Below are 10,959 nucleotides of genomic sequence, written 5' to 3'. Positions count from 1 at the left end.
ACAGATGGGATCTCCCATCCTGGGTGGACGTCATATGATGGCCTCGGTATTTCAAGGGGCCCACAGCGCGGCAATCGTGGATGAGTTGTGTCCCTCGGACAAGGCCCATCCCCGATCTGTGGGATTTTCATCCCCATCCCCCCCCGATTCATGTGACCGGCTGTGTCCAATCACAGCCGGTCACATGTACTGTGCCGTTACAGCGCTCATGCACGCGCCTAGGGCACGTGCAGAGCACCGATCGGGGAATGCGGCTTGTCACCCTGACACAGCCCAACCCCGATAAAATTGGCTCTTTACCACGTGACCGGTTGTGTCCAATCACAGCCGGTCACTGATCGTGTGTGAGAAGGAGATTGCGGTAACATCTCGTTACCGCCTAGTGTACACACAAATCACACTGATTACCCCCCAATAAAGAGGACCTGTCACCACCCATCAAAGTACCTGTTTTCACCCATCACAGCCCATCTGAGTACCTGTCAGCCCATCTGAGTACCCGAGTACCTGTCCCAGCCCATCTGAGTACCCAAATACCTGTTCCAGCCCATCTGGGTACCCGAGTACCTGTCCCAGCCCATCTTAGTACTCCTAGTACCTGAGTACCTGTCAGCCCATCTGAGTACCCGAGTACCTGTCCCAGCCCATCTGAGTACCCGAGTACCTGTCCCATCCCATCTGAGTACCTGAATACCTGTCCCAGCCCATCTAAGTACCCGAGTACCTGTCACAACCCATCTGAGTACTTGAGTACCTGAGTATCTGTCACAGCCCATCTGAGTACCTGAGTACCTGTCACAGTCCATTTGAGTACCCGAGTACCTGTCACAGTCCATCTGACTACCCGAGTACCTGTCACAGTCCATCTGAGTACCCGAGTACCTGTCACAGCCCATCTGAGTGCCTGCTACAGTCCATCTGAGTACCTGTCACAGCCCATCTGAGTACCTGTCACAGCCCATCTGAGTACCCGAGTACCTGTCCCAGCCCATCTGAGTACCCAAGTACCTGTCCCAGCCCATCTGAGTACCCAAGTACCTGTTAAAGCCCATCTGAGTACCCGAGTACCTGTCCCAGCCCATCTTAGTACTCCTAGTACCTGAGTACCTGTCACAGTCTGAGTATCCGAGTATCTGAGCACCTGTCAGCCCATCTGAGTACCCGAGTACCTGTCACCAGCCCGGAGTACTCGAGTACCTGTCACCAGCCCGTCGGAGTACCCGAGTACCTGTCACCAGCCCGTTGGAGTACCCGAGTACCTGTCACCAGCCCGTTGGAGTACCCGAGTATCTGTCACCAGCCCGTCGGAGTAACAGAGTACCTGTCACCAGCCCGTCGGAGTAACAGAGTACCTGTCACCAGCCCGTCGGAGTACCCGAGTACCTGTCACCAGCCTGTCGGAGTAACAGAGTACCTGTCACCAGCCCGTCAGAGTACCCGAGTACCTATTTGCAGCCCATGCCTCATAGAATACACATTGGGTTGTTTGATTTCCAAAATGGGGTCATTTTGTGGATAATTCCATTGTCCTAGTGCTCCAGGACCTTCAAAAGTGTGAAAGGTAGTAACGAAATGAGATGTGTAATTTATGCTCCTAGAACGCCTGAAGGTACCACTTCCATGTTGGACCTCTGTATATGGCCAGGCTGTGTAAAAGTCCTACACATGTGGTATAGCAATACTCAGGAGTAGTAGCAGAATGTGTTTTGGGGTGTAATTTTTGCTATATACATGCTATGTGTTAAAAATATCTTATAAATGGACAACTTTGTGTAAAAAAAAAAAAGATTTTAATTTTCTATCCACGTTTTCTGAAGACTTGTGTAAAAAAATTAACCGTTAAAAAGACTCATAATGCTTCATAGAATATACTTTGGGGTGTTTGTTTTCCAAAATGGGGTCATTTCATGTGTAATTCCATTGTCCTGGTGCTCCAGGGCCTTCACAAATGTAATAGGTCGCTAGGAAAATAGGGGTGTCATTTATGCTCCTAGAACACCCGACGGCGCTCCCTGCATGTTGGGGCTCTGTATGTGGACACGCTGTTTAAAAGTCACACACACATGTGGTATTGCCATACTCAGGATGAGTAGCAGAATGTATTCTGGGGTGTAATTTTTGCTATGTACATGCTTTGAGTTAGAATTATCTTATAAACTGACCACTTTGTGTAAAAAAAAAATATGTTTTCATTTTCTTTCCACGTTTTCCAAAGACTTGTGGAAAAAAATTAACTGTTCAAAAGACTCATTATGCATCATAGAATATACGTTGGGGTGTTTGCTTTTCAAAATGGGTCATTTTGTGGGTAATTCTACTGCCCTGGTGCTCCAGGGCCTTCACAAACGTAATAGGTCGTTAGGAAATTAGAGGTGTCATTTATGCTCCTAGAACCCCTTACGGTGCTCCCTGCACGTTGGACCTCTCTGTGTGGCCAGCCTGCGTAAAATTCCCACATATGTGGTATCTCCACACTCTGGAAGAGTTGCAGAATGTATTTTGGGTGTAATTGGAAGCATGCATATGCTGTGTATGAGAAATAACTTCTTATTATGACAATTTTGTAAAAAAAAAAAAAACATTCTTCTTTTTCCCAAGAATTGTGGGAAAAAATAACTTCAAAAAACTCACCAGGCCTCTTACTAAATACCTTGGACTGTCTACTTTTAAAAAAGGGGTCATTTGGGGGGTATTTGTACTTTCCTGACATTTCAGAGCCTCGAGAAATGAGATAGGCCGTCAGTGCATCAGGTGTGATCAGATGTGTTCAATTTTCAATGATTTGCACCATAGCTTGTACACTCTATACTTTCAAAGAGACTAAATAATATCCACTAATTTTGTTTATTTTTACCAAAGGGATGTAGCCGTATACATTTTGGCCCAAATTTATGAACAAAAATGACTTATTTGCAACATTTTATCAAACTAAAAAAAAAGTGTTTTTTTTTCAAAATTTTCGCTCTTTCTTCACTTATGTCGCAAAAAAATAAAAAACAGTGGTGATTAAATAAAAAGAAAGCTCTATTTGTATGAAAAAAATGATAAAAATTGTGTTTGGGTACAGTGTTGCATGACTGAGTAACTGGCATTCAAAGTGTGAGAGCACTGAAAGCTAAAAATTGGTCTGGCAAGGAAGGTGTATAAATGCCATGTATTGAAGTGGTTAATGATGTAGTTATAAAATACAGGTATGTAACAGTCTCATTTGCAATAAGGAATGACAAACCTGTTAAACCAACTTTATTATATGGATGTTTTGATTAATGCATCTTCTATCATTATAGAGCTTGACTGTAGTTATCTTCCTGATGAAGCGGTCATAGACCCGTGAAACACATCAAAGTAACAGCAAGCATTCCATCGCCCAGTGGAGTGAGAACGATGAATGACGATACGTAACGTAACATAAACCCATGTATTTGTAGTGCTGACATGCAATTCTTAGGTCTTTTTATATGTCTTTTTAATTTCTTAACATTTGTCAAATTAATTATATATATATATATACACACACACACACACACACACACACACACACACATACATACATACATACATTTTATATATATATATATATATATATATATATATATATATATATACACACACACATGGTACCTTCAAAATATACTCTATTTTCTAGTTAGGGTTTTTGTACATAAAGAATATTTAGCATCTTGGTGTGCGGCGTTCCGGTTGCTGGTACAATTGATCACAAAATACCTGATAGTGTCTTGGGGGTTGAGCATGAACTGTCAGAATATGAGGCACGATTTGGTAATGCTTCAAGAATAGAAGTAGAGAATACTATTACTACTACTACAATGTTTCTTTTGCAGCCATGCTATTGCTTTGTGTTTGATTTTGGTCCCTGGACCAGCCAGGTATCCTGCTGTGGCTAAATGAACTACAGGATGTCAGGTCTGAAGAGAGTGAAATTCCATTCTAAAATTAATTGCTGAGAGTTTTTGTGATTGTTAAATGCTGTTATTTATTAGCTTTTTGTCAAATTAATATAGCCGCTCGCTGTATCACGCGGCCCCGCCTCCCGGCGCTCCGCGTCAGTGGATGTCATTGACAGCAGCACGAGCCAATGGCTGCGCTGCATTCCATCGATCCAATCAGCGGCCAGGCTGAGTGGCGAGGAAGGATGGCAGGGGCGAGCGTGGGATTTTCGAGGGGTGAGGTAAGTAAAACGGGGGGGGGGGGGCTGGGGCAGGCACTGTCAGATGTTTTTTTACCTTAATGCATAGAATGCATTAAGGTGAAAAAACATTTACCTTTACAACCCCTTTAAACTTTTTTTTTTACTTTTCTTCAGTTACTTGTTGGTTTCTTGTCTAGACAAATGATGTCATATATCCCAGAAGTCGAGGAGGGGATTTCTCCGCTAAGCACTCCCTCCTGCCTGCATTCTTGAACTAAGGGTAGATGGATTCTAAGAAGTAAATGCTACATGAATCATTTGCCCGTACTCAAGATGGCCAGGACCAGAAATGCAAGAGGGTGTTTTTCAGAGTGATTTCTCAACAAAATAAAGCATAGAGACATGGGTGGATGGGGGAGTTTGCATTGAATATTAAAAATGAATTAAATAGCGTTTTTGGTTTGTGATGCTCAGATGCAGTGAAGAACCGCTTTAAGGAAAAACATTCAGTGTATCTTAAGGAAAGATCACTAGCAAGGCAGTCAGACACATTGGAGGAGATTTACTAAAACTGGTGCAGCTGTGCATAGAAACCAGTTTCTAACTTCAGCTTGTTTCATTAAACGTGGACACTAAAATCTAGAAGCTGATTGGTTAAGCACAACTGCACCAGATTCTGTGTTCTCCAGTCTTAGTAAATCACCTTTCTGCTCATATGCTGTAAAAAATAATAAAATAAAATATAACAGAAGAAACTTCAGCGACCCATGTATTGAGATTTCCTTTCAATTTCTGTCACAGTGACAACCAGGGGCATTGCTAGGTCTACAAAAGATCTGAGGCTAGAGCCCATAGCAGGGTAGTAAAGAAAGTCATGCGATTGGGCAGGTATACACATGTATATACAGTAATATACGTGTGTGTGTGTGTGTGTGTATCCCCAGAGAGCCCCCCCCTTACATCAGGGACCCCAGAGAGCCTCCCCCCACTTACATCATGGTGCCCAGAGAGCCTCCCCTCCCCTTGGGGACCCTTGAAGAGACTCAGGGCTATGAGGTCCAGATTCGGGGCTATGGCCCCAAAAGCCACCCTAGCGGTGCCACTGGTGAAAACAATTCTACGAGACCAGAAACGAACAAAAATCTGCAACAGGAAGACAGACAGAAGTAAAAATCTGATAGAGTTTCTTAAAAAAAAAAAATCCTTATCCCTGTTACATAAATAAAAATTGTACATTATATAGAAATATATATATTTATGTGAGTGTGTTGTGTCGTGTGATCCATATCTTTGTCCAATCCAGCCATCGGAGTGTAGTATGACACAGGTGGGGATCTCGGGTACATCAGCTGGGGTTTGGCCGGGAAATCACTCTTCAATCCTTCACTATGAGAGAGACACCACATCACTGGCTTCACATTGTTCTTTACACATGCAAGGTACTAACGTGATTCACGAAATTAGTAGTTTTTCTATTCATATGCCAAGACAGTTCGGCTTTTATACAGCATGTACTCAGTTATGAATATGTATAAATTATGTATCATCTTTGTATACAGTGTATGTGTTCATGGTATATTTTTACCAAAATGTCAGCCTTTGTACAGGAGTATGTATATTTCGATAACATTATCATGCATTTCTAGACCACGCAATTGCTTTTGATACAATAAAGGTTTTATAATATATTTACTCCATACACTCATTTTTGCAGCATTAAGCCTCATTTAAAGTCCTATTCTTTTTCTTTGTTTCTATTTCATATAGCCAGGAATGGAAACCTTTTACGGTAGACAGGTCGGGTCACACTTTTCGCCTCTAAGCCATCAGTCCATATCCTTTTTAATATATTGCATTAGTTTACATATACACAGAAAAATTGCCTACATCACCAGTCCTAATCCAGTCTTGAGCTGAATGTGTTTTTTTTTGGGGGGGGGGGGTGTTCCTTTCTGTTTATCTGGTCCAGAGCTTCGATGTGCAGCAGTGCCTCCCCCTCCCTGCCCCTATTGGGTGGTGGCGGGGGGGTGTTCTCCTGAGCATCGGCGCCATGCACAGCGCACTGCCAGCTGCGCCCTAGTGGCACTGGGAGGCATGGGCGCTTTATATCCACTTTATGCTTTAGGGCGGGCGGGTGCGGATCCATGCCCTGAAATCCCCCTGGACGTGTGATCCAATCCAGCCAACAGAGTGTGGTATGACGCACGTGGGGAGCAACCTCAGATCTCGGGTACATCAGCTGGGGTTTGGCCAGGAAATCACTCTTCAATCCTTCATCATGGGAGAGACACCACATCACTGGCTTCACATTGTTCTTTACACATGCAAGGTAGGCAGGAGTCCTTTGTGACTCCACTCACACTTTATCACTTCCTGCTTAGGTTTTTTTTTACATTTACAATTTTATTTTAGATTTTTTTATGTTTATATATATATATATATATATATATATATATATATATATTTTCACTTACACAACACACATTTTCACAATAAATTTTTACATTCACATACTTTTTTTCAATTTTTTTGCATATTATTCTTCTTTTCACCTTTTTTCCACTTTTTCACTGTCAATTTCACACACCATACAATCATTATCTTCAAGATTGGTGGGGATTGTTACTAGATCATCTATCCCCTCTGGGATTGCATTGTGATGACCTGACCTGCTCTGCTCTGCCCTGCCTACGAGCTGACCCCTGACTTCGTTTTGGGTTTCCTGCCTCAGCTCCAGGCCAGGCGTGTGATGGGGATTTCATTCTTGGGCTGATCTGTAAGTATTAGTATATCCAAATACTCCCTAAGGGAACTTTTTAGTATCATTCAGAAAGTTTTTCTGTACTTACAGTGAATTAATTTTTGCCTCCATCCTCACGAAACGCATAACGTTTTTCTATTCTATGTGATGCAAAGACAGTTCGGCTTTTATACAGCATGTGCTCAGTTTTGAATATGTAGAATTATGTATCATCATTGTATACAGTGTATGTATTCATGGTATATTTTTACCAAAAATGTCAGCCTTTGTATATAGGTATGTATGTTTTGAAAACATCATGCATGTCTAGACTACAGAATTGCTTTTGATATAATAAAGGTTTTATCATATATTTACTCCATACACTCATTTTTGCAGCAATAAGCCTCATGAAAATTCCCATTCTTTTTCTTTGTTTCTAGTGCATAGTAACCAGTTTCTAACTTCGGCTTCTTCCATTAACCACTTAAGGACCAGCCTTGTTTTGAGATTTTGGTGCTTACATGTTTAAAACTGTTTTTTTTTTTTTGGCTAGAAAATTACTTAGAACCCCAAACATATATTTTTTTCCCAACACCCTAGAGAATAAAATGGCGGTCTTACAAGCGCACTTTTTTGGGGAAAAAATTCACTTTTTTGAAAAAAAAAAAAAGACAACAGTAAAATTAGCCCAATTGTTTTTATATTGTGAAAGATAATGCTATGCCGAGTAAATTGATACTCAATATGTCACACTTCAAAATTGCACCCACTCGTGGAATGGAGACAAACGTTTACCCTTAAAAATCTCCATAGGCGACGCTTAAAAAATTCTACAGCTTGCATGTTCTGCATTACATAGGAAGTCTAAAATTATTGCTTTCATTCCACTGATCGCGGCAATACCTCATACGTGTGGTTTGAACACCGATTTCATATGCGGGCACTACTCACGTATGAGTTCACTTCTGCACACGATCTTGGTGGGATGGGGTGCGTTTAAAAAAAACACATTTTTATTATTCATTTTACTTTTTTTTTTTTTAAACTGTATAAAAAAAAAAAATTGTCACTTTTATTCCGATTACAAGGAATGTAAACATCACTTGTAATAGAAAAAAAGCATGACAAATCCTTTTAAATATGAGATCTGGGGTCAAAAAGTCCTCAGATCTCATATTTAGACTAAGGTGCAATGAAAAAAGAAATTGTAACTTAATTTTTTTTTTTTTTAAATGGCCCTTTAAGAGCTGAGGGCGGAAGTGACGTTTCGACATTGCTTCTGCCCAGCAATTGTATGAAGATGGGTGGGGGCCATTTTCCCCTCACTCATCTCCATACCAAGCAGGAGACATAACATGATCGCCTCTGCCGATGGCCCCTCTCCCACCACCAATAAAAGTGATCTTGCAGCAAATCTGCCACAGAGACCACTTTTATCTTGTAGCGGACCACCTGCTGAAGAAGGGGATACCGGAGTTATTGTAGCTAGCTGCTGCCATAACGATATCCTCCTTCAAACAGCCGCCGTAAAACTGCGGCGGGTGGTTCCGTAAGTGGTTAAGCTTGGACACTAAAATCTAGAAGCTGATTAAGCACAACTGCACGCAGATTCGTGTGCTCCGGTTTTAGTTACCCTGTTATGTTGCTCGTTATGTTGCAAATTATATAATTAAAGCAAGGACGGACTTTCTGCTCATATGCTGTAAAAATAATAATAATATAAAATATAACAGAAGAAACTCCAGGGACCCGTGGATTGAGATTTCCCTTCAATTTCTGTCACAGTGACAACAGTTCTACGAGACCAGAAAAAAAATCTGCAACGGGGAGACAGACAGCAGTAAAAAAAACGGACAGGGTTTCTTTTTAAAAAAAATAAAAAAATAATCCTTATCCCTGTTACATAAATAAAAATTGTACATTCTATAGAAAATATATATATTCGGGTGTGCTGTCTATAACCATAACAACCACATACTATTGTCATAGCCATTCCAAATATATATACATACAGACACAGTATAAACTGTTGATTGTACCATTATTACTTCAGTAAGATTTTTTTTTTTTCATAAGAAATGAAGCGAGACACTTTCACTTCCCTAAATGAGTTACCTGTTCCTCTTATGTAAAATCATGACACTTGACTGTTAAGTCCTATTTCCCCAATTCGCACAAAGCAATGTATATTTCTAGGTAGTATGAATATGCAAGTCTTTGTTGTGAGAGGGACCTAGACAGGAACATCCTAAATACCCATACCGTCAGTTTAAAACAAATAATAAAATGTTGTTGTTTTTTTAACACTAGTCAATAAAAAATACTCTGTCATGTTAAAGTGAAAACAGATCTCTGCAAAGTAATTGAGTTCCACCCAAAACTTTTGCATGTCATTTTCTTTTGGGGGGTGGGGGGGTGGGTACCTAGTTTTGACAGGTACCCAGCTGCATTTCTGCCGACGCCGCCTAGGCAACTCCTCCCCCCCCGCCAATCTTCTGGAACACATCACAAGGCCCAGAAGATTGCCTGGCCATTCAGTACATGCAGCGCACCTTGTGCATGCGCAGTGCTCACCCAGCTGCGAAGCCACAAGCTGTCACAGCCAGGTGCCTACACTTGCAATGCCAACGCCATGGACAGAAGGGGGAGAGAACGGAAGCTTCAGGCAGCCGCATTGCTGGACAGTGGGACAGGTAGCTTTTTGTAGCTGATGACTTTTAATAAACATGGGTCCAGCTGGAACTCCACTTTAAGTACAATGTTAAAAAAAATGTCACTATTTAGCATGTGTACGTTTGGCAGAAATTTCAGACTTGAGCCTGTATGGATAGGGCTTTGTGAATCTGGACATTGCAATTTATATGCATTCCTTGCAAACGTACTCATGCCTGTCAGGTTCCAATGGGGGGTCATGGGTGAACAGACTTTTTCCAAGTCCAGTCACAAATTCTCTATTGGACTGAGGTCTGGACTTGGCCATCTTTATTAACACTGTTGATTTAAGCAATTATTGTGTAGTTTTGGCTTAATGATTGGGGTCATTTGGGATCTTGTGTAAAGCTAAACCATTTAATGGTGTGACTAAATGTCATTTTGACTCATCAGTGCAGAGCACCTGTTGCCATTTTGTTGCACCCTAGGTCCTATGTTTTCATGTATAGGACATGGAAACAAGGCTAAGTGACTAAACTATGTACAAAAACATAGGAACCGGGGAAGCAGGTACTCTGGACTTAAAATTTTAAATATTTGGCTGTAGCAGGAGGCAGTTTGCTCACCGAAGGGCTGGAGAGCGGTACAATAATGAGTGTCTGCAAGCAACAGTGATGCATGGTGGAGGTTCCTTGCAAGTTTGTGGCTGCATTTCTGAAAATGGAGTTGGAGATTTGGTCAGGATCAATGGTGTACTCAATGCTGAAAAATACAGGGAGATACTTTTCCATCACGCCATACCATCAGAGAGGTGTGTGATTAAAAAAAATTTGCACCGTACTATTGTGTGTGTATATATATATATATATATATATATATATATATATATATATATATATATATATATATATATATATATATATTAGGGTTGTCCTGATACCGAGCATTTGTGTAATTATTTATACTCGCACAAATTCTCCCGATGCCAGATCTGATACCTGGGAAAGATAAAGTGACCTGGCACAACTGGAAGTGATGCTCCGTGTTGACATCGGTGGTTGGACATCCCGACGCCCATCTTGGTACGCCCTGCACTCGGCAGCTGTAAGCCAGCAGAGGACATCTTGTTACACCCTGCCCAAACTATATGGGCTGGGTGTAACAAGATGGCCACCGCTGCTTTTATGCTGCCGTGTGGAGTACCAAGATGGGCATTGCAGGCAGCCTTTTCTCATGCCATTTTCAGTGCCCATAAATACCACCTATCAGTGCCAGACATCTGTCAGTGCCATCAATCAGTGCAAGCGCTACCTATCAATGCCACCTGTCAGTGCCACCTGTAAGTGCAAACCACCTGTCAGTGACAGCCATCAGTGCCCACCATCTGTCAGTGCTCATCAGTGCCACCTAATCC

Source organism: Lithobates pipiens, unplaced genomic scaffold, assembly GCF_037356315.1.
Source record: "Lithobates pipiens isolate NorthernLeopardFrog02 unplaced genomic scaffold, aLitPip1_a1.2 Scaffold_3, whole genome shotgun sequence".
NCBI lineage: Eukaryota > Metazoa > Chordata > Amphibia > Anura > Ranidae > Lithobates > Lithobates pipiens.
Note: the sequence above shows the minus strand (reverse complement) of the source record.